The sequence below is a fragment of the Trachypithecus francoisi genome, unplaced genomic scaffold (assembly GCF_009764315.1).
Source record: "Trachypithecus francoisi isolate TF-2019V2 unplaced genomic scaffold, Tfra_2.0 Lachesis_group1, whole genome shotgun sequence".
NCBI classification, from domain to species: domain Eukaryota; kingdom Metazoa; phylum Chordata; class Mammalia; order Primates; family Cercopithecidae; genus Trachypithecus; species Trachypithecus francoisi.
Genome location: NW_022681454.1, coordinates 41,302,000 through 41,325,406, shown reverse-complemented (window position 1 = coordinate 41,325,406; position 23,407 = coordinate 41,302,000). Strand labels below are relative to the sequence as shown.

At 40.0% G+C, this 23,407-nt stretch overlaps 1 protein-coding gene and 1 long non-coding RNA gene across 20 annotated transcripts in view; both read right to left on the bottom strand.

Annotated features, from left to right (window-relative positions):
• LOC117085316 overlaps positions 1-3,317 on the bottom strand; it is a 29,084-nt gene extending 25,767 nt beyond the window's left edge. The window contains exons 1-2 of the long non-coding RNA XR_004437916.1: positions 2,794-3,317; positions 1,753-1,903 (exon numbers count right to left, since the gene is read on the bottom strand). This is a non-coding gene — a long non-coding RNA (uncharacterized LOC117085316). The remainder of the gene's footprint in view (positions 1-1,752; positions 1,904-2,793) is intronic.
• Positions 1-23,407, bottom strand: part of LIMCH1 (LIM and calponin homology domains 1) — a 342,237-nt gene that overhangs the window by 281,364 nt on the left and 37,466 nt on the right. The window lies entirely within an intron of this gene.

Sequence of the window (23,407 nt, the reverse complement as noted above, 5' to 3'; positions counted from 1 at the left end):
TAACTGAATTGCTAATTCATCTTTTTAATTGTATTCTTTTATAGTTTTGCCTCACAGGACAGTTCATTTAATTTTAATATTGGAAACATCACTTGCAGTCTTATGCTTTTTACACTGCTTATAAAATCAGGACCCAGAAATGAAAAGACCAATGGCGTACTAAAAATATCAACCAAAGTAACATCAGGTCATTGCAAAACAACTGCATTATATATAAAAGAGAGATAACAGTACCACTACTTTGAATAGTGTGCAATTCTATTACTAGGACCCTAAATATCTTCCTATGCTTCTTTCTGAGTTTGTTTTAAAATCACAACCAGTAACTGTTAAATACAAGAAAAAGTAGGAAGATTACTAGACTTAGAATCAAACTTGTGTTTGAGTCTCAACTCTGCAAATCTGCTCACCCGAATCAGCGATGTGACCTCTTAAGTCTCGGTCTCCCCGCCATTTAACTCTTGGTTCACACCCACGTATGACTCTAAGGAGCTTACACAGAGTAACTTACTTCTCACAGCACTCCTATGAGGTGGGTATGATGATCTCCACTTCACCATGAGGAACCAAGTCACAGAGTAGGTAAATATGTTAACCAGGATCTCACTGCTAGTGGTAGAAACGGGACCCAACCCTGTGGAAGTCTAGCTTCAGAATATCAATACCTCTTAATCACTATGCCACACTACTTGAGGATAAGATTCTTGGGGCCAGCCCTAACAACCCCCAAGGTTGTGGTAAGGCCCAAAGATCCAGGTCAAGGTTTACACACTATACAAACACAAGCATTAGTTATAAATGTGTTACTCGAGTAAGCCTTGTATGCACCTTTTTGAAGCAAAGCCTACAACAATTACCAATTAGTAAGAAGAAATTCAAATTGGCCCACATACAGTAAAATGTGCTTTCTCTAGCATTCTTGCAATGAGGAATCTCTATCATCTAGCTCTTGGCAGCCACAAGGTAACACCTGCCATCAAATCTTCTAGGCCAAAGCCATCTCTTCCACGCTCTGCAGAGCAGAACTTGGGAATTTCAGTGGAGGACCTGCCAAGCATGTGAGCATATCTCAAGGGCCTCCTGAGGCCAGCACGTTGGCCCTGCCTTCAGAGCTCCCTGCATCTCACCTCCTTGGGGAGGAGGAATCGGGTTAAGTCAACCTAAGGCGTGGTTCGTATTGGGAAGTCCTATGTCCAACTCATCCATCAAATAACTAAGCTCTAGCCAACTCCTGAAATAAAGTTGGCAAATAAAGGAACATAATCAACCCCACTGGTAATCTCAAGGGGTAGGGCTAGATTCTGGCATCATCTTGTTTAGTCCTACACCCTGAATCCAAGGCATGGCTCTGGCAGACCTTTTATTCGGACCTCTATATCTGGCAGATTTTTATACAGATGATATGATGACTACTTCCACAGGCATGAAAAATGGGGCTGGGAACATTTTTAAGTTCTACTATTATAATTCAAGGCTATTAAGTACCAAAGCACTATTCTGGGCATTTGGGCATGTTACCTCAGTTAATCCCAGTCAACCTGTGAGGTAGGTATTACCATCCTGCCCCACCTGCCACCACTGACACATGGAAAATGGAAGCCCTCGGGTCTGGCTGACAGTATCTCTCACAGTTTCTCATCATTCAGGTCTCAACTGAAGGGTCAGCTCCACAGAGAAGCTTGCCTAGAGCACCCAATTAAAAGCAGAAGGCCCCCCATCCACATTTCTCAGCCGCTCTCTCTATCACATTACCTTGTTTAGTTTTATTCATAGCACTTAATATTTCTGAAGTTCTTATGTAGTAGGTATTATCTGTTTATCTCCACTAGAATGTCAGTTTCTTGAGGGCAAGGAAACTTTTCCATCTGGTTCGAAGTTATATCCTCAATGCTGATAATAATACCTGTCAAAGAATGGCATGGGAGGGAGGGAGGGAGGGAAGAGGGAAGGAAAGAAAAGTGGAAGGCAGAGACGAAGAAAGGAAGGAGAGGAGGGAAAAGAGGAAGGAAGGAAGGAAGGAAGGGAAGGAGGGCGGGAGGCACGGAGGGAGGGAGGGAGGGAATAAATGTAGGTTCTTCCATAAGCTTCACAAGGAGAAAGGGTTATTGTAGACATTTAAAAAAACTTAGTGACTTGGCCGGGCACAGTGGCTCATGCTTGTAATCCAAGCACTTTGGGAGGCTGAGGTGGGCGGATCACGAACTCCTGTTTGAGACCAGCCTGGCCAACACAATGAAACCTCATTTCTACAAAAAATACAAAAATTAGCTGGACGTGGTGGTGGGCATCTGTAATCCCAGCTACTCAGGAGGCTGAGGCAGGAGAATCTGTGGAACCCAGGAGGCAAAGACTGCAGTGAGCTGAGATCACGCCACTGCACTCCAGCCTGGGCAACAGAGCTAGACTCCATCTCAAAATAAATAAAATACAAAAAACTTAGTGACTTAGAAATGTAAAATTCTGAGACACTTTACTGAGGCAGATTGTGAAGTGACTGGATTCAGAAGTGAAATAAACCCTCTACCTTTCTTAAAGAATTTTAACACAATCCTTTGTGAAATGTGTATGATTTAAGATTCCAGCATCATTCCACATTTCAAATACCTATGTTTTATTACTGCTAACACTCAAATCCTATGGAGATCAAAATATATGTTTGTTCTCTGGTTGAGAACAATAAACAATTGCTTGTTTATTCATCTTCATACTGTTTCCTCCCCAACACACTCTCTTTCTCTCTCTCTCTCCCTCCCCCTCTCTCTCTCTCTCTCTCTCTCTCTCTCTCTCTCTCACCATGTCAGCCCTTTAAAAGCCTGAGTTAACAGAGTTTCATGGTCACAAGCAGCATTCTAAAATTGGAATTTGGCTGCCTGACCACACACTAGCCCTGGAATTCTGCAAACGTCTGGGCCAGTGAGTGTGAGAAAGTTCTGTGGTAACAAAAGTTTCTGAGGCAACAATGAGAGTTGGAATCCCACAGGCAACAAGGTGCAGGTGCTGGGCACAGAGGCTTGTCAACCACACTGCAGGAGTGGCAGCCTCCTTCTCTTGGCACAGCTCTTGGCTGTGGGTGTTGAAGGCCAGGTGACTTCACTGGCACATAAACACTTAGTGATGGACTCCCAACACAAACCTGGACTTCTTTATAGTCCTGCACACGCATGTGGCTAAGATTCCTGTGCCAGATGCTTAAATAGCTGCTCACCCAGGTTGAGTCCCTCCCTCTTCACACCAGGTGAATGGAGAAAATGCAGATGTAATTAAAGTTTACAACTTCCATACAATCTAAAATAGAGTCGTTTGTTATATTACATTTTTGAAAGTTGGAGAATTTGTTCCCTTATGGAAAGAGGCATTTGCTGGCTAGAAAGCTCTAGTCTTTTTTGCAGTCACTGAGATTTAATACTACATTACTTATTAGCTAAAACTTCACCTAGTCTCACAAATATGATAAATGAAAGTCAAATGCAAGTGAATTGCTGAGACCCAGAAAACACGAAAAGTACTGGGTAGGAGCAGGTATCTTTTGTTTCAAATGCACTATTTTATTTTATTTTTTTATTTTAGAGTATCTGTTTTTCTTTTTTTTATTATTATTATACTTTAAGTTCTAGGGTATGTGTGCACAACGTGCAGGTTTGCTACATATGCATACTTGTGCCATGTTGGTGTGCTGCACCCATCAACTCGTCAGCACCCATCAACTCGTCATTTACATCAGGTATAACTCCCAATGCAATCCCTCTCCCCTCCCCACTCCCCATAATAGGCCCCGGTGTGTGATGTTCCCCTTCCCGAGTCCAAGTGATCTCGTTGTTCAGTTCCCACCTATGAGTGAGAACATGCGGTGTTTGGTTTTCTGTTCTTGCGATAGTTTGCTGAGAATGATGGTTTCCAGCTGCATCCATGTCCCTACAGAGGACACAAACTCATCCTTTTTTATGGCTGCAAAGTATTCCATGGTGTATATGTGCCACATTTTCTTAATCCAGTCTGTCACTGATGGACATTTGGGTTGATTCCAAGTCTTTGCTATTGTGAATAGTGCCGCAATGAACATACATGTGCATGTGTCTTTATAGCGGCATGATTTATAATCCTTTGGGTATATACCCAGTAATGGGACGGCTGGGTCATATGGTATTTCTAGTTCTGGATCCTTGAGGAATCGCCATACTGTTTTCCATAATGGTTGAACTAGTTTACAATCCCACCAACAGTGTAAAAGTGTTCCTATTTCTCCACATCCTCTCCAGCACCTGTTGTTTCTTGACTTTTAAATGATTGTCATTCTAACTGGTGTGAGATGGTATCTCATTGTGGTTCAAATGCACTATTTTAGCTTGAATTCAATAACTTTCATTGCCAAAATGAGAAATAATTAAATTAACATTCAGTTATGTTAACATTTCATTTCTTGGCTACTTCTTTTTAATAAAATGGATAGTTACAAAGTGAATGATCATTTACTGCTTTATTTTATTAAATATAAAATAATACATGCTCATTGTAAAAAAAATTTCAAACTAATTTTAAAATACTCTATAGAGGCTGGGCATAGTGGCTCACACCTGTAATTCCAGCATTTTGGGAGGCTGAGGTGGGCAGATCTATTGAACCCAGGAGTTCAAGACCAGCCTGGGCAACATGGTGAAACCACATCTCTACAAAAAAACACAAAAGTATTAGCCAGTCATGGTGGCACATGCCTGTAATCCCAGCTATTTGGGAGGCTGAGGTGGGAGGATCACTTGAGCCCAGGAAGTGGAGATTGCAGTGAGCCAAAATCACACCACTACACTCCAGCCTGGGCAACAGAACGACACTGACTCCCTGTAGAGAGCGACTCCCTGTAGAGAACAACTCCCTCACAAATCTAGTCTCCAGAGATAACGACTACTAATTCTTGGATGGATCACCTATCAGGGTTGTTTTTCCTATGCTTAATAAATGGCTCTTCAGCTTGCTTCTGATTGATGCCCAAAATGGTGCACCTCTTCCTGTGCCAGTCACACAGCTTCTACTTCATCTGTAAACTGAGGACTCTGGATCTGGATTTCAAAGGGGTGTTGTAAAGATTAAATGAGATATTTGTTCAATGCTTAGAACAGGGCTGGGGGCATGTAGGAAAACAGCCTGTTTTCACCCAGAGTGACTCAATCTTGAAACAAAACCTCTGTGATGACCAATGTGTTCCCATATCATAGATAACCCCTCACAAAGAAGCAATGCCTACAGCATAGATAACCCCTCACAAAGAAGCAATGCCTACAGCATAGATAACCCCTCACAAAGAAGCAATGCCTACAGCATAGATAACCCCTCATAAAGATGGGTATCTAACTTGTGAAGGATATTTTTTGCAGGCCAAGTGCAGGGATCCACCATCTCTCAGCTGCCAGAGACATTGCTTCTATTTGTAAGTCCCTATTTCTTTCTGAGAAACTAGATTTGTCAGCCTCTTTCTTTGGCCTCTCAGCTCCCTTGGCCTTTGGGGATAGGCTTGCCTAGACCAGTTCATTCACAGTAGAACAGCACATAATTTAAACATTCAGTAAATATTATCAGCTGCCTAATACTATATTGTGTGTGGGTAGCATCAGTGATTCAACAAATAACCTAGTGATAAAATTTTCTTTTCTTTTATTCTTTTTCTTTTTTTTTTCTTTTGAGATGGAGTCTTACTCTGTTGCCCACTGCAACCTCCAATTCTCAGATTCAAGAGATTCTCATGCCTCAGCTTCCTGAGCAGCTGGGATTACAGGCACCCACTACCACAACCAGCTAAAATTTTTTTGTATTTTTAGTAGAGATGAGATTTCACCATGTTGGCCAGGCTGGTCTCAAACCCCTGACCCCAAGTGATCCACCCACCTCGGCCTCCCAAAGTGCAAGGATTACAAGCGTGAGCCACAGAAAATCTCAGTTGTGTTCAGTTCTCACTATTATGAAGCATACCACGGTAAATATTATAGCTTGGGTTTCAATATTATTGTTATTATCATGACCAGGTTTTTAAATCTTCTATTGTCTGGCATTTTGAAATTACAGAAACTATTTACATTTATTCATTTGAGTTCACATTAGCTATTTGCAGGAGACAAATCAGGTGTGAGGTTCATTGGGTTTCAGAGTAAATAAATTGCCCAAAACCACCCGGCAAAGTAAGCCTACAGTCACACTTTTACGCTGGTCATACAATCACTCAACAAATCTTTCCTAAGTCAGGACTCAGCACCAGCCTGGGTACTATACATAAAATACCCTCAAAGAACTCACAGTTTAATTGATGGCAAGTAATACTTTGTTTTTGTTTTTGTTTTTTTGTTTTGTTTTGTTTTGTTTTCGAGACGGAGTCTCACTCTGTCGCCCAGGCTGGAGTGCAATGGCGTGATCTCGGCTCACTGCAACCTCCACCTCCCGGGTTCAAGTGATTATCCTGCTTCAGCCTCCTGAGTAGCTGGGATTACAGGCATGTACCACCACATCCAGCTAATTTTTTTACTTTTAGTAGAGACAGGGTTTCACCATGTTGGTCAGGCTGGCCTCTAACTCCTGACCTCGTGATCCGCCTCCCTTGGCTTCCCAAAGTGCTGGGATTACAGGCGTGAGCCACTGTGCTGTGTTCCCAGCATAATAATGGACATGTACACAAATAGCAGTACCAGACACATAGATAAAAGGACAATAGCTAACCAAGGTCACAGAAGCATCACAGAGCTGGTGATGCTTCCAAAACCTGTCTCCTAAAGCAGACGACAGCTGTATGGGCAAGGCTGGGTTTCAGACTTCTGGGCCTCTCCTTTTTCTCCTGCAGCATGCTGCTTCAAAACCCCAAATAATTTAAATCATTTGTTCTAGCATGGAAATCATATACACATTATTGCCACCAAATTTCTCTTCAAGGAGGGACAAGACAGGAGATGGAAAGTTTAAAGAATTTTATTTTATCTATTTATTTAGATGGTTTTAAAAATCCATTATCAGGTCACCTCCCAGTAATACATCTTCAGGACACACTACTGACATTCTCCATGTGTCTCCAGGACAAAAGTTGGTATGTTCTACAATATCAACATCAAAACAACAACAGAAATTAATTCCTCTGCATTTTCAGGAAGGTTATAAATTCGAGATGTTAAGGGTGGTACCCTTAATATTTATTTCTATTATTATTATTAATTGTAGCTAGTGATTACTGAGCACTCACAATGTACCAGCCTAAAGCCTTTACATGCATCATCTCAATTAATCATCACAATGTCTCTATGAAACAGGTATTATATTGTTATTCCTATAGTATATATGGAGGAGGGAGGATGAGGTTAAGAAAGATTAAACATCTAATAAGTGGCAAGAAAGACCTGGACTCAAACTAAGGTTTGATTCCAGAGTCCGTGTTCCTAACCACTCTATTGTGTTTACTTTCCATTTTATCGACATTTTCTTTTTAGGATATTGTGACCACAATATGTGTACAATATTCCTTAAAAGCACTGAACAATTTTATTCTTTATATATTGAGACCCACTTGTAAGATTAAAGTTGCTTTAAAGCACAAATTATAAAACCTTATCATCATGGCTGACATCTAAATTTGAAATTGGCATTCTAGGAGTATGAAGTTTCATACTCAGGACCAACATCAAACAAAGTCTTCCATGATGAGTAGTCGACACAGTGACATAATGCATAATTTTACATCAGGCTCCAGGTCCAGCGTAATTTATGGTCATAACAAAAATGTCAATCGCCTGGTATCTGACATACGTACGGATTTACAGTCTTAGCTGTGGCCAAGTCAAAGTGCATTAGATTAGTCTTAGCGTGTCTAAACATCTGACTCTAATCACTATGGCGAGGATCAAGTCAGGTATTAGAGGCTAAAAGTATATTTCACAGAGTGTGAGAAGCTGAGAGGAAAATAGTTTTTAAGGGGGCAGATTGGGATAATGGGTTTTTTAATTTAAGACAATCAACTTCAATAGTACATGAGTTGTCTCTTCCTCTCAACCCCATTCTCTCATGCTAAGGACTCAGCTATGTCTAGTGTTCTCAAACCAAGAAGGTCAGGAAGAAAACAGAAGAGGGATCTGTCAGTGATCAGTGGTTTTTATACTATTAATTGTCCTATGTTGTCAACACACACACTCTTCCTGCCTCCCCCATCCTGTTAATATGAATAATAGAGGATTATTTCATTTTTTATTTACTCCCAGATATTTTGGAGAATGAGTTATAATAAATTGTAATCTAATCTTTTCTCATGTAAACATAAGGAACTGAAGTTTAAACTAAATATAATTTTTACCCTCTAATGATATTTCGCATTCTACCAGGCAACAGAAAGGCATGCCCCTGCCCCCCCTTTAGGGTCTGCATCAAAACTGTACACCAGCTAACCCTGGTTTACTAATCCTCAGTCATTAATTGCCTCCCTCAACCATTTCCTTTTTATAAACCACAGGAACCTCTGCTAGTCTTTTTTCCTTTAACCCATTTATCCTCCTCTTACTTGAGGTCAGCTTTACAATTATGTGAAACTGATCTGGACATTAACCACTCCACAGCATAATAGCCATGCTAAATAAATATTCACAGCCACCAGAAAAAATGGCATAAGATGTTAACATCTTGCCATTTCTCTTGGTCTTTATACTACTATTGCTATTTTCTTTTTCTTTTTCTTTTTCTTTTTTTTGAGATGGAGTCTCGCTCTGCTTGAGGACAGTGGTGTGATCTCAGGTCACTGCAAGCTCCGCCCCCCAGGTTCATGCCATTCTCCTGCCTCAGCCTCCCGAGTAGCTGGGACTACAGGTGCCACCACCACGCCCAGCTAATTTTTTGTATTTTTAGTAGAGACGGGGTTTCACCGTGTTAGCCAGGATGGTCTCGATTTCCTGACCTTGTAATCTGCCTGCCTGAGCCTCTCAAAGTGCTGTGATTACAGGCATGAGCCACCATGCCCAGCCTGCTATTTTCTTAAAAGTTAATTATAGACCAGGGTCACGTCTATTATCTCAGCACACTGGGAGGCTGAGACAGGAGGATCACCTGAAGTCAGGATTTCGAGACCAGCCTGGGCAACAAAGCAAGACCCTGTATCTACAAAAAATACAAAAAAAAAAATAGCCAGGCATGGTGGCATGTGCCTGTAATCCTAGCTACTCAGGAGGCTGAAGCGGGAGGCCAGGAGCCCAGGAGTTCAAGGCTGCAGTGAGCTACGATTGCACCACTGTAGTCCAGTCTAGGCAACAGAATGAGACCTTGTCTCAAAAAAACTTAAACTGTAGATGACATTTTCATGGCTCCATGAGACTTCAAACCATTTGGCCATAAGGTAACTAACCTGGAAGTTACCTTACAACACACAAAACTGATATTTTTTTTAAAAAAACTTATTATGTCTACATGTTGCATATAATAACATTGTTCTCTATGAGGTTTTTTAAGACAAAAAGGACTCAGAAGAACACAATGTCATGAGGAAAAATTTAAACAACTTATAGATCAATATGTAAAGGAAGGAGAAGGGAAACTGACATTTATCAAGTTCCAGATATTATCATGCACATGATCTCAATCCTCAAAAGTGGTGGATAAGCTTATCCTCAAAAAATCCTTTCCCTTTAGCTATGAGGATCTCCAGACTTGAGGTTCCAACTTCAGCAACTTACCTAGGTTACAAAGCTGGTAACCCCCAGAGTTGAGCTAAACCATTGTTTTTAGTCCAAAGTCAATGACACCACACTAGCCCCCTAGATGAACATCTTCCATTTTAATTTTTCCTCTTGACACGGTGGATCCTTCTTGTCATCCATTCAGCCAGAAGGCAAAGGTCAAGCGTACTTGAATCCAGAAGGACGTGTTTCAATCCCAGCTCTGTCCTCACTTCCCCAGAGTCTCTGGGTCAACTCATTTAGCCTCTCTAAGGCTCATTTCCCCACCTATAAACCATGATTCTAACACAATGATATTAGAATATAATGCAAAAAACCTTCTCTCTTTTCCAATGCATTGATTTTCCCATACACATGCATACATATATAAACTGACCCAATTACTATACTCTTTTTTTAAATACTGCCCTACATATTAATGTTTTAGTTTCCCATTTTACCTCTATTTCCCCCTATGACTATAAAACCTCATGATACTTAGTATCCTTAAGTAACCTCTGTAGATACTGGGATTATCTAAGTCTTCAAACCCGAAAAGTGAAAGAAAAATACAGATTGAGATATGCAATTCAGCGCCTAGAACAACAGCCATCACATCCCTTCAGTACATAATTATATTCCACTTGTTAGTATCCTCTAATTTTCAACTAGACACTTTTTTAGACACTATTAAAAATATTTGACTACAAGAGGCAAAAGGAAGACCAAGTGCCATATGAAATCTTCAATTTGTACCTTTAATAAATTACTGCTCAGCTACACCAATTCCAATGCCTCTTTGTGAGGATGAGACCTGTGGGTCACAGCCTTAATACAGAAGAAAACATTTTTTAAAGGGGAACTTAAGTTGGACATAGCTAATAATCTCTGCTAATGAGGTTGGTTTTTAAAAATGCACATTCTCTGTGATCCATATAACAGGTTTTCAACCTGTGTCAGGGCTATCCTTTTTTATTTATTTATTTATTTATTTATTGAGATGGAGTCTCGTTCTGTCACCCAGGCTGTAGTGCAGTGGAGAGATCTCGCTCACTGCAACTTCTGCCTCCTGGGTTCAAGTGATTCTTCTGCCTCAACCTCCCAAGTAGCTGGGATTACAGGCACCTGCCACCACACCCAGCTAATTTTTGTATTTTTAGTAGAAACAGGGTTTTACCATATTGGCCAGGCTGGTCTTGAACTCCTGACCTCATGATCTGCCCACCCTGGCCTCCCAAAGTGCTGGGATTACAGGCGTGAGCCACCATGCCCAGCCTTTTTTTTTTTTTTTTTTTCCTAAATGTTGAGTCCATTGGCAGATGATGGACCACAAGAGTGAATGGTGGAGCAATTAATCCGGCAATGAATCCCAGCCATTTGTGAGAGAGGAAAAAGTGAGGTTTGGTTTCTTAAAGCTTCAAGGGAACTTCCTGATAAAAAGAAAAACAGCAAGCCGGGCAGTGGCCTGCACCTATAGTCCCAGCTACTCAGGAGGCTGAGGCAGGAGGATTACTTGAGCCCACAAGATCAAGTTCAAGCCTAAGCAACATAGTGAGACCTCGTCTCAAAACACACACACACGAAAAAAAAAAAAAAAACCCAGCAACAGTAATTTTCAGTTGAGAGATTTTGATCACGTTGGCCATGATGAGATAGAATGCCATGCAAGCAAATAACAGGTTATATATAAAGGTTTTTGTCCAAATTCTCATCTCTCTATTATCCCAAATATGAAACTTAGTAATTTAAGAACACAGGCTCTGGAGCCAGACTGCCTGGATTCAAACCCCAGCCTGAATACATTTTAGATACATTTGTAAATAAGACATTCTAGGTGAAAATACACACTGTAAAAATGCTTTACAAACACAGGCGATCATTCAAGTGCTAAGTTTGAGAAGACTGAGAGTCTTAAATGGAGTCTAACATAATAAGGGAGAAGAAATAACCTGATGGTGGTGAAGAATGTCTTGAGCTGTGTGAACCTCTACAAACAGCAAGACTACAGAACGGACTTCATTTATCCGGATGGGCTAGCAGGTATGAGTGTGGGGCTTAGGTAAGGGCCAGGTCAGCCCAGCAGGGAGCAGGGCCTGGCAAAATGAAATGGAAAGTCAAGTGTAGAGAAAAATCAGAGAAACGGTTTCACCAATCTACACATGGGCTTGAGGAAAGCCAGAAGATGGGCTAATGAACCAGCATGTAGCAAAGAGCAGCACACAAATTAACCCTAAAACATCTGGGACCCAAATACCTCTCACTGGATCCCATGGACAGGAGAGGAGACTGCTGGCAGTGTTGACAATGCAGGGGAGGGTGCTGTCTTGCAGGGAACACAAAGAATTAGTTCCATTTTCCCCCATGTTTTGTTTAAGTGCATCCAAGCAGAGCTATCACACCCAGGTCGAGATGTAAAGTGATTTGAGGGCAGATCCTTCAGGGGAGAGCAAAGAAGGACCATTGATGAAAACAACAGTAATGGGAACAGGAAGAAATTCTTTCCTACAATGCCAATGACATAAGCCTTAATGGAACAGGAGAAGTAAACTGAGAGGACTGCAAATCTTAACTGAGCCAAAAGAAGCTATACTGGAGAATGTGAAGACTGAATTAACCAACAGAAATGAGCAGAATCCAATATTGTGTAAGATGCAATCTACAGGCCCTAGGAATCATAAACATAGCCTCCTGGGAAAGTACACAGGTATCAACTGGGTCTTGAGTCATACCTCCCTTGTTTCTGGAAGGCAGTACGATGAAAACACATTCATCCTCTTGGGCTACTCTGCTAAAATCAGCCCTGACTCTTTTTTCCCTGTGCTTTCATTCAGAATCTGATTTTTTTTTCCAGTTTACATAAAAGGATTTGGGTAGCATACGATATAAAGCCCTTATATGACCCCATTTTCAGGAATTCATAACATAACATTTCTACACTATTCTGAGGCAGATAAAACATAAAGGAGTAACTGTTAGCATGTTCTTCTCTTTTGTTTTTAAAGAATTGAAATCAAAATGATTGCATAAGGAAGAAAAGTTTTTAATAAAAAGAACCAGGGAAGAGTGAATGAAGTTGGCTATTACTCAATTCAATCAACTTATGACAAGAAAATTAACAGCATTAGCCCTTTTGCTTGGAATGAGTAAATAGGGCAGTTTTCACATTGTTTCAAATTACAGTACAGCTGTAAAGTCTGGCAACATTATTAAACAAAAAGAGCCAAAAGTGAACTTCTAAAAGATGAATACAGTGTTACTGTACTGGGACATCATTTATAGGAACCACTCTAAGTTAATGTCAGCACAATTTCTGAATAAAGACCCAACCAGCTTATAGCTATTAAATCATCCCCCTTCCCCAACATAGATGCATCTAGGAATAAATGGCAGCTTTTTAATTATAGCAAGGATGTCCATTTTTTTAAAAGATTAATAAAAGCAGTCAATATTTTCCCAATGTCAAGCTATTACTAGTTATCACTGGATACATTTTCTGACTCACCTCAATACTGTATCATTCAAATTTGAAATGGCACAGTCATCTCTACTACTGGCGGCATTAATCTCCTTGATACTCTGGGCCTAGAGGCCCCAATAAATGCTTTTTGGCTGAATATTTCCTAATGAACTGACTCAAAATTCAAGCCACACATTTCAGCTGCTCATGAGTCATAATGAGTCAAACAATCAGATTGTGCATGGTAAAATGTAATCGCTTATAAATAATAATATTATTTTTTAAATTTGGCATGAAATATCAGCCAAGCCCTGGCAACACTTCAGCAATAAAAAGTCATATCATAGAATTTCAATTCAAGTTCCTCAGCTTATGTAATAAAAAGTTCTCAAAATGAAGCAAGCACATACTCCCACACTGATCTATACACAGCCCATATACAGAGCAAGTCAGGATGAGCAAATTTTATAAACCACTGCAAATCAGGAAAGAGCTGCAAATAATTCTGGGTCATTGATTCCTACAACTAAAGTTAAAAGGCCTACTTTCAAGACTAAATTGCTGATCATCCCTCGAATTTATGAGAAACATCAGGACTAAGTTAAGTGCTAGAAGATTCTATGGCAATAGTTTGTTGGGGCCAATAGTTGTCCCCTCTTGGAAGCTTACCCTCAATACAGTCCAGCTGAACTCCCAAAAGTTTAAACCATCACAGATGTTTAAGAAAGAGCAGAACAAAATGAAGATGTTATTTCAGGTGGAAGCAAAACCTGCTGATTCAACTACCTTGTTTGATTCCATAAAATCACACAAGAAACGACCTTACTTAGTTCCTATTTCTCGTCACCTCCCTACTTTCACTCAGAGCAAATCAACACTATACAGTTGGGTTCAGGAGGAACACTGGAAAACCTGACATTTTTACATAGGAATACATATGCATATTTTGAGGGTCTGCAGAGAGGCTCCAACTGTGAGACTTTGGGCAAATTTCTTGACTTCTGAGTCTTCACTTCCTCATCTAAAATGGGATAGTAGTAAGAGTTTTGCAGCTTCTGGAATGCACCAACACATTCACAGTGGAATCAGGTTATATTTGCATAAAGTCAGAGAAATCCAACCATACAGACTGCACAAAGGGAGTTCACATGAGTATTTCTCGGGGCGAGTCTTTTACAGCACTGAGTGGGATGCTCCTTAGGTGAATCCTGCTCTGACCCAGCCATCTCTACTCAACCATCTCTCATCTCACCAGCCCCCAAAGTCTGTTATTTTCCTTGACTCCTTAAAGTCCTCCCAGGCTTGTCTCCCTACCCCTGCCTACTTGCCTTTGTTCCCTTTGCTGCCTTCCATTAATAAATCTGTCTGATACTCACTCCTCATTCATTCAACCTGACATTTTGAATACTAACTACGGACAAGGCATGGAGTGAGGTGAGATATGAAACGAGACCAGTTTTATATTCTATAAGGAACTATGCTGGCAAAAGGTCAATAACTTTATAAATAGTTCCTATTTTGTTTCCAGGAATTTCTTAAATGATACCTACAAAACTAAGTCCAGCAATACGTACTTAGCTGATCCACTGAGTGACGAATTTTAAGTGTCCAGAGCACTAGTAGCCCAGAGTTTAAATCACGAGAACCTGGGAAAGTAGCAGCAGTTGGCCTCACATGTTCAAGTATTGAAGTCTAGACATGGGGCTCAACCCTCCAAGCCTCAACGAGGGATACTACGATGAGAAGCAGGCAGGAAGGGGCAAGTGGTCACTACGGGATAGGAGAAGTCTCTGGCTCTTTGGTTTGGTTTTATCTTGTTTCGATATATTTTTCTTAGCCTGGCACCTTCCGCAGAGGGCATGAATTGGCAACATGACAACACTGACACTCCTCACCTATGGACATGGACCAGTCCCTCCAGGACTCTTCACTTGAAGGATAAAGATGATGGGAGGCCAGATGCAGTGGCTCATGCCTGTAATCCCAACACTTTGGGAGGCCAAGGCGGGAGAATCACTTGAGCCCGGGAGTTTGAGACCAGCCTGGCCAACATAATGAGACCTCCTCTCTACAAAAAATTTTAAAAATTAGCCAGGCATGGTGGCACATGCCCATAGTCCTAGCGACTCAGGTGGCTGAGGTGGGAGGATCGCTTGAGCCCAGCAGGTGGAAGATGCAGTGAGCCATGATTGTACCACTGCACTCCAGCCTGGGTGACAAAGTACTGTCTCAAGAAAAAAAGATGACAGGGAAGCAACCAATGTGGACTTGTAGATTTTCAAAGGTTTTTTTTTTTTCCTTTTACCTATATCCCAAGAACTAACACAAGGACCAACACAAAGCCTCCTTATTAGAAAGTTGGAAGGGGATCCATTATCATGAAAGTGAGGCTGGGCACCAGGCAGAAGGATGAAAGCCACCAGACGCATGTGTCTGGATTGACATACGAGATCCTTGGAAGACCCAACAATGATAGGTGCATATGCCTAGAAGCACAGAGATCACTTGTACCCGTGCTCTCAAACTGGCAAGAATGTCTGTGGCTGGTGAACAAATGTGATCAACTCTTAACCATATTTCCTGAAGCATGGTAATTCTGGAAGAAAGCTTTTCATCGAAACTTAAAAATCATATCCACGCTGAAGTCTCTAATAATGAATATATATCCCGCCTCAGTTCCCTTGAATAAGAATTCTTACCACACACATCAAAGGAAAGTCTGATTACCCAGGCAATCTGTTGCAATATTTTTAACTTTAATGACAAAAATCTTGTCAGTGTCTTTACAGTGCGACACTGTAATTCACTGCTGGTCTCTTCAAGCTAGGCTTCAGGGAACCCAAGCCACAAAACAAAATCCTTGACATTTCAATAATTTTTTTCCATTAATATCTAAACCCTTGGCTTCCATAGTAAGAGGAAAATCAATTAATAATAGCTATCATCCCCTCCTTGGAGAGGGAGGGAGCGGGAAGCTGCTTGCAGTGCAGTTACCTTTTCCTTGCACACATAAGTTTAAACTCACCATTCACTGTGAAATACTTCCGTGTGCGTCAGTCAGCCCTCTAAGTACACAGAGGTAAAAGTCAAGCTTCTGATGACATCACTACAGCTATTCTAGATAATTTCCCAAAGAAAAATGAAAGTAATCAACTAAAAGAACTACCACAAAACATACCCAAATTCTAAAAGTAGACTTTTCATAAACTATAAATCAAGCAATGTCCTTTGCCCAGCGTCAGAACAGGTCTATAAAGTAGCTTTTAAAATGCCAGTTAATTATGTTTCTTCAAGGCAGAAACACTGGATTTGGTCCCAGAAGAATTCAGTTCAACTGCTCTCCTGAAAGGAAGATACAAAAGTTATTAAGAAGCAAGAAGTGATTGATAGAGGCTTGATTACGTCAAAAAGCTCTTCTTTTGTGTGTTTTTTTCATCTCAGAAACATTAATCTTATATAAGCAAAGTGAAACAAACTGCTCCCCTGACACAAGTCAAGGCAATCTAAAAAGGCTAGAATATTCTATATACAAAATCTTCCTTCCGTGCGGGTCCTATTGTCCCGTCTCTCTTCAGACTCCGTTCCACAACTACTTTCTGAATTAAACAATTACAGTTTTGTTCTTAGCCTTGCATCACCTCAAAAGCACAACCCCTATCATCACTGAAAATCAAATCCCTTTAACAAGATTTTATTTTTCATTGATACATATAGATGCACATATTTTAGGGGTATATGTGATAATTTGATACATTCATATAATCAAATCAGGGTAATCGTGATATCCATCACCTTAATATTTAACAAGTTTTTATTGAACAGCTACTACGTACAAGTTATTGAATACGGCCTGTAGGATGAGAAGAGGGGTAGTGGACTACAAAGACAAATAAGATACTTCCTGTGATCACTCAGTTCTAAGAAAGACAAAACTACAGAACCACATTACAAGTCAGATTATGCAATGGAAATATACAAGACCAAGCAAAGATGAATCAAGGGGACGGTGATTAATCAGAAGAGAAATTTTAGTTGCACTCAAGGACCCCACTATGTTTCATTGTCTAAAAGAGCTCCCTCCTCTGGGATAATTTTACTCATTATGCAGAGGTTTTTTTGTGTGTGTCACCTGAATGACACATAGTAGAGTCATTTGACTCTACAAGTAAAACAGCAAGGGAAAAATTTTACCTGTGTATTACAGATAAAATTTTAAGATGCTAATTAAAATGTTAATAGACTGGAATAGTTTTTTAAAATCAAAACTGCTTCAGAGAAATATTGAAAAAGATATAACCAATAAACTATGGTTTCTCTCTCGTTATCAAATATTTACTAACAATACATGTGGATAGTATAGCAAAGAAAATAGATCAGGTCCACACCCTGAAGGAATTTAAAAAATAACAGATTCAAAATAAACATGCATACAAAAGGCTGCTCCTGAGTGCAACTAAAAATTGACAAGACAGTAAAAATGGGTTAAAGAAATAATCACTACAGATTACACAAGCAAAAGCAAAATCAATAAAATAAACCAGCACTTACATCATATACTCGATATGTGATCATTAAATAAATATTCAGTGAAGGGGTGAAGGAACAAAAGAATGAAGAAGAGAATGAACTAACGTGCCTGGAATCACACATTGGGCCCTTGCCTCCATATGCAATATTGTTAATCAATTATTATTATTTGTTTTCTGAGACAGAGTCTCACTCTGTCACCCAGGCTGGAGCGTAGTGGCACAATCCTGGCTCACTGCAACCTTTGCCTCCCAGGTTCAAGCGATTTTCCTGCCTCAGCTTCCCAAGTAGCTGGGATTACAGGTGCCCGCCACCATGCCCGGCTAATTTTTTGTATTTTTAGTAGAGATGGGGTTTCATCATGTTGGTCAGGCTGGTCTCAAATTTCTGACCTCAAGTGATCCACCCACCTCGGCCTCCCAAAGTTCTGGGGCTGTAGGCATGAGCCACCGCATCCAGCCTATTAATCAATTTTTTTAAAAGAAGATACTCCCCGAGGAGCAACGCAAGACTGAAGTGGTTGGCACTGCCCTCACCTTAATCCTTTACTGATCTAGCTCTTTCTCAACAAAAGTTAGAGAACAGTACTGGCTGTCATTGGTATCTGGTCTTCCTGTTGAGACACAAAGTCTGATGGCTCTTCGCCTCCCCACCTGCAGGTAGGCATTGCTATAAGACTTACTTTGGCCCATGAATCATGTCCCAACAGAAAGCTCCTTTCCCTCCCTGCTGTAAGGGTGGTCATGGTTGGAGATATTGTGAAGGAAGTCTCTGTCAGTCTGGGTACCAACTCACACTGGATATATAGCATGAGCAAGAAAAAACTTCTATGGTGCAAGCCACTGAGATTTGGGGATCATTTGTAACTGACACATAATCTAGCCTCTAGCCTATCCTAGCTCTGTCATGCACTATTATACATATAAAACCCACTCCCATTTCCTTGTACCTCTACCACACATCAAACTCCTCTCAGTTGCCCAAATACATTAAATCTCAAGTATGCTATCTCTCAAATATCTGAGATCAATTTGTTTTTTATAATACTCTTTAATGTTAAATATTTGGACAGCAGCAAAACAGAGATAGAGGGAGGAAACAGAAGGTGGTTTCCACCATTCCATCCCTTCATGTGACAGAATCCATGGTAATGACAACTTTTCTTCTCAGCAGTTTACTAGGGCATGGAATTAATGAGATTAATGAGGCTTGCTATGGGAATTAAGTGTACAAGTAGACCAACTAAAATGCATTGGATTGAAAAATGCAAGATCGATGAAGAAGCAAGGTGGAAATTACAAAGCTATTACTGGAGAGTAACCAAACACAAAACAGTGATGGGTCTCTTAATCTTATTTTATTTATTTATTTACTTGAGACAGAGTCTCACTGTGTTGCCCAGGCTGGAGTGCAGTGGCACAATCTCAGCTCACTGCAACCTCCACCTCCTGGGTTCAAGCGATTCTCCTGCCTCAGGCTCCCAAATAACTGGGATTACAGACACGCGCCACCATGTCTGGCTAATTTTTGTATTTTCAGTACAGACAGGGTTTCATCATGTTGACCAGGCTGGTCTTGAACTACTGAGCTCAAGTGATCCGCCTGCTTCAGCCTCCCAAAGTGCTGGGATCACAGGTGTGAACCATCATGCCTGGCCTGATGGGTCCCTTAAAATAAAGCAACATAGTTCTTTGCATCTTTTTTGTTTTTTTTTTTTTTTTTTTTTTTTTTGAGACGGAGTCTTGCTCTATTGCCCAGGCTGGAGTGCAAGTGGTGCGGCCTCGGCTCACTGCAACCTCCGCCTCCTGGGTTCACACCATTCTGCCTCAGCCTCCTGAGTAGCTGGGACTATAGGCGCCCACCACCACACCTGGCTAATTTTTTGTATTTTTAATAGAGACAGGGTTTCATCGTGTTAGCCAGGATGGTCTCGATCTCCCAACATCGTGATCCGCCCGACTTGGCCTCCCAAAGTACTGGGATTATAGGAATGAGCCACCGCGCCCGGCCAGTTCTTTGCATCTTAAATATCATGTTATAAATCAACTAGGAAATTCCATCTTCTCCCACCACCCCCAGGAGAAATTTTAGTCATAAAGTGTCTAATGGATAGTTGAGGCACTTTTACAGCATTAGTCTGTTTTCCTACATATGGTACTAGGCGTTTTTATTTTTTGAATAGAAAACTATCAAAGTCGTGATAACTATGTAAAATCCTCAATATAAGTTATTTCATCTTTATATAATTCCTACTAGTTTCATTTTCAGCATTTGGATAGGTCTTTTTTAATAAAACAAAAAGTGGGCTCCAAGAACACTTAAATATATTTGGCTTTGAAATTTCTGTTGCAAATTTCATGGTGCAAGGTGTGATTTGTGGCTACTTTCTCATATTCTCATCAAAATATATTCAGAATTGACATTCTAAAATTAATTTTCTGTACCTTACATTTTGTTTTATATTGATATCTATTTTAAGATCTACCTAGAAAACATCAAGGAATGTTTAAATTCTATTCTAGAGCCCTTGGCATTACCGCATAATAATCATTTTAATTACTGCTAGTGGACTACACTTCCTAAAGAAACTGCATTAGGGCTCCGTTCTCCTCACCCTACACATAATAAGAGAGAGAGTACAAAACAGAAAAACTCCCTACATTCCAGCTTTGCATGCAGTACCAACTGCCAAGCACAACATGTAATTCTTCAAGCATTACTCATGACACAGTCCAATTTAAAATAGATACCTTCCCTGACATTCATAATGAACAAAAAACTGGAAAAAAAATTGACAGAGAATATTATGCATTTTATGCTTCTTGTGAAGTTAAAATACAAAGGTAGAAATGTTTCTAAGGTACCCCATGACACAGTTTAGGAACTCTCCCTGGACTTCCTTTTTTTTTTTCTCTATAATCTGACCTCTAAGACCTTTTAAACTTTAAGATCCTATGCTCCTATTGCTACTGTTTTTTTAAAAAATGCAAAGTGATTTCAGTTGTATTTTATTTCCTCAGGTATTCAGATACAGTATAGGATAGCTGTTAGGGGCACAGTCTTGGTCTGAACCTTGGTTTTATTAGTTACCAGCTGAGACTTTAGGAAATGTAATCTCTCTAAGCTTCAGTTTCCTCCTCGAAAAAAGACAAAAAAAAAAATGGAAATGAAAAGAATATCCACCTCGGCCAGGCACGGTGGCTCACGCCTGTAATTCCAGCACTTTGGGAGGCTGAGGTGGGCAAATCACGAGGTCAGGAGATGAAGACCATCCTGGCCAACATGGTAACCCCACCTCTACTAAAAATACAAAAAAAGAAAAAAAAAATTAGCTGGGCATGGTGGCGCACACCTGTAGTCCCAGCTACTCGGGAGGCTGAAGCAGGAGAATCGCTTGAACCCGGGAGGCAGAGGTTGCAGCAAACCGAGATCCTGCCACTGCGCTCCAGCCTGGCAAAAGAGCAAGACTCCATGTCAAAAAAAAAAAAAAGAGTACCCACCTCATAGGATTGTTATAAGGTCTTGTTCTCCATCAGTTTCAACACGTACATGTTAAGCAGTCATTAATCATTAGCCAATATTTCTATTACATTGTATTACCTCTTCTCTTGAAATGTCCATCTAGAATCTAAAATATTTGATGAGTTACATGTGCCAGATCTTCATAATTAGAAAGTCTTACTTCTCTTAACCCACAACTGTCTTCACTTATTTTAACTGAATGGATCGCCCAACTTCTTCCATCTCCTTACTTCCCAGATCCCCTCAGACGAACCACAATATTTCTTCACCTTCTGAGTTCCGTCCCTTTTCTCCGCCCACTTCATCCTCTCTATTCTTTTTCCTTTTTTGTCCCACTGAGAAATCTTAATATAAGAAACAAGCAAATAAAGAAGTCTGTATTGTAGAAAACAGCATGCTTTTCAGAATAAACAACAGGCTGATTTGCACTAAGCCTCACATGAAAATCAACGTCCTTACTTTATAATAACATCCCATGCCTCTGCTTTCCCCTTTAAGCAGGCAAGGCAACAAAAAGTACATTTTAATTTACCTCTGCAAAGCTTAAATAACACCTCACATGGTGGCATAGCAATGGGCACCCTGTAAATGTGAATTAGCTGAAATCTTTTCATAGAATTCTCCTTTTATGTTTCTGGACACCACAACACAAAGAGTTCCCAGATTTTGCCAGAATTAAAAAGGAATTGTCTTCCTGTTAGGCATTTGGGGTTGTTTGCCGCCTGTTGTATTTAGGGATGTGGGAGGGGGCAAGCAAGATAGGTATTTTTAAGTCTTTGTCAGTATCCCACCTCAAAGAGACACTTGGGATGGGAGACTTGGGAAGAGAATATTTATTTCACACTCTTTGTCCACCTTTCCCTACAAGATGCTGAAAGAGAATAGTGTGTGCTTTGGAATTGATTATCAGAGGCCTGTCAGGTAGCTCAATCCAGGTTCAGCAATCAGAGAAATATGCACAAAGCTACCTTGTGCAGAACCTAGGAACCTCTCAGATTTCAGTTCAGATGCAAAAAAGACACTCACTGTTAGCATTTTCCCAGGGTCTTGGCCAACCTTTTAATTTTACTGCTCACTCCCCATTTGAACAGCAAAGTTCTACTCCTAGCCTTTATAAGAACTAAAAGAAATATGTGAGAAAAAAACACCAAATATGCTGCTTTAAAACAAATAAAATGGTAACATTCTTCACCCACAAAACTCAGTTGGATGATAGAAAAGTACGGAAATTGATGAGCCCACAGTCTGGCCACCTTAAAACCCTCAAATATTGATGTTTCAATTTGCTATTATTACCTGTGCTTAAGAAAACTCTTAATAAATGAATCGGATAAAGGGATGAATTCCAAGTTCTTCAACATTTCTTTTTTTTAATTTAAAGTATCTGGGCTCGTGCAAGAATAGCTATGATGAATCTGGTACACGGACATGGGTTTGTATCCTGCAATTTGCCTTTCTTTCCTACTATTACTAGTTCAGACATTACTAACTTAAAGAGCAGTGCACCCTACAATTTGCTTTTCTTTTCTACTATTACTAGTTCAGACGCTACTAACTTAAAGAGCACTGCATCCTACAATTTACTTTCTTTTATACTATTACTAGTTCAGACGTTACTAACTTAAAGAGCACTGCATCCTACAATTTACTTTCTTTTCTACTATTACTAGTTCAGACGTTACTAACTTAAAGAGCACTGCATGGTCATTAAAATAAACTAATACGGTCTAAAGGGTCTTTTCAGTTCTTTATTTTTACATAGTATAAAAATCGTAATACACCAGAAAGACATAACCAGTGTAAATGCTACACATCTCAGAAAATAATCCAGAGAAATATAAATATATAAATGTCAATACATATGTCAGACTGATAAGATTGCAAGGAGAAATAGACAAAATCACCATCATAATGGGAGGTTTCAGTACAGCACATTCAATTACAAATACGCCAACAAAAATTAGTACAGCTACAGAATATTTGAACAATACAGTCTAATAATTTTGGGTTTTTCTCTGTATCTGCACTTTTTATTTTTCCTTTTCAGCTCTTTAAACACACAACATTTTCATACTGCTTTTATGTAACAAAACTCCAGATGTTAACAAGGGCAACATAATGTCACTACATTCCCACTCTAACCTTCTAAATCATTTCAGTAAGTTTGGAATCCATAGGGCTAAATATTACTGAAAAACACTACATGTAAATCCATATAACGTATTCTGAAAAAAACTTCAAG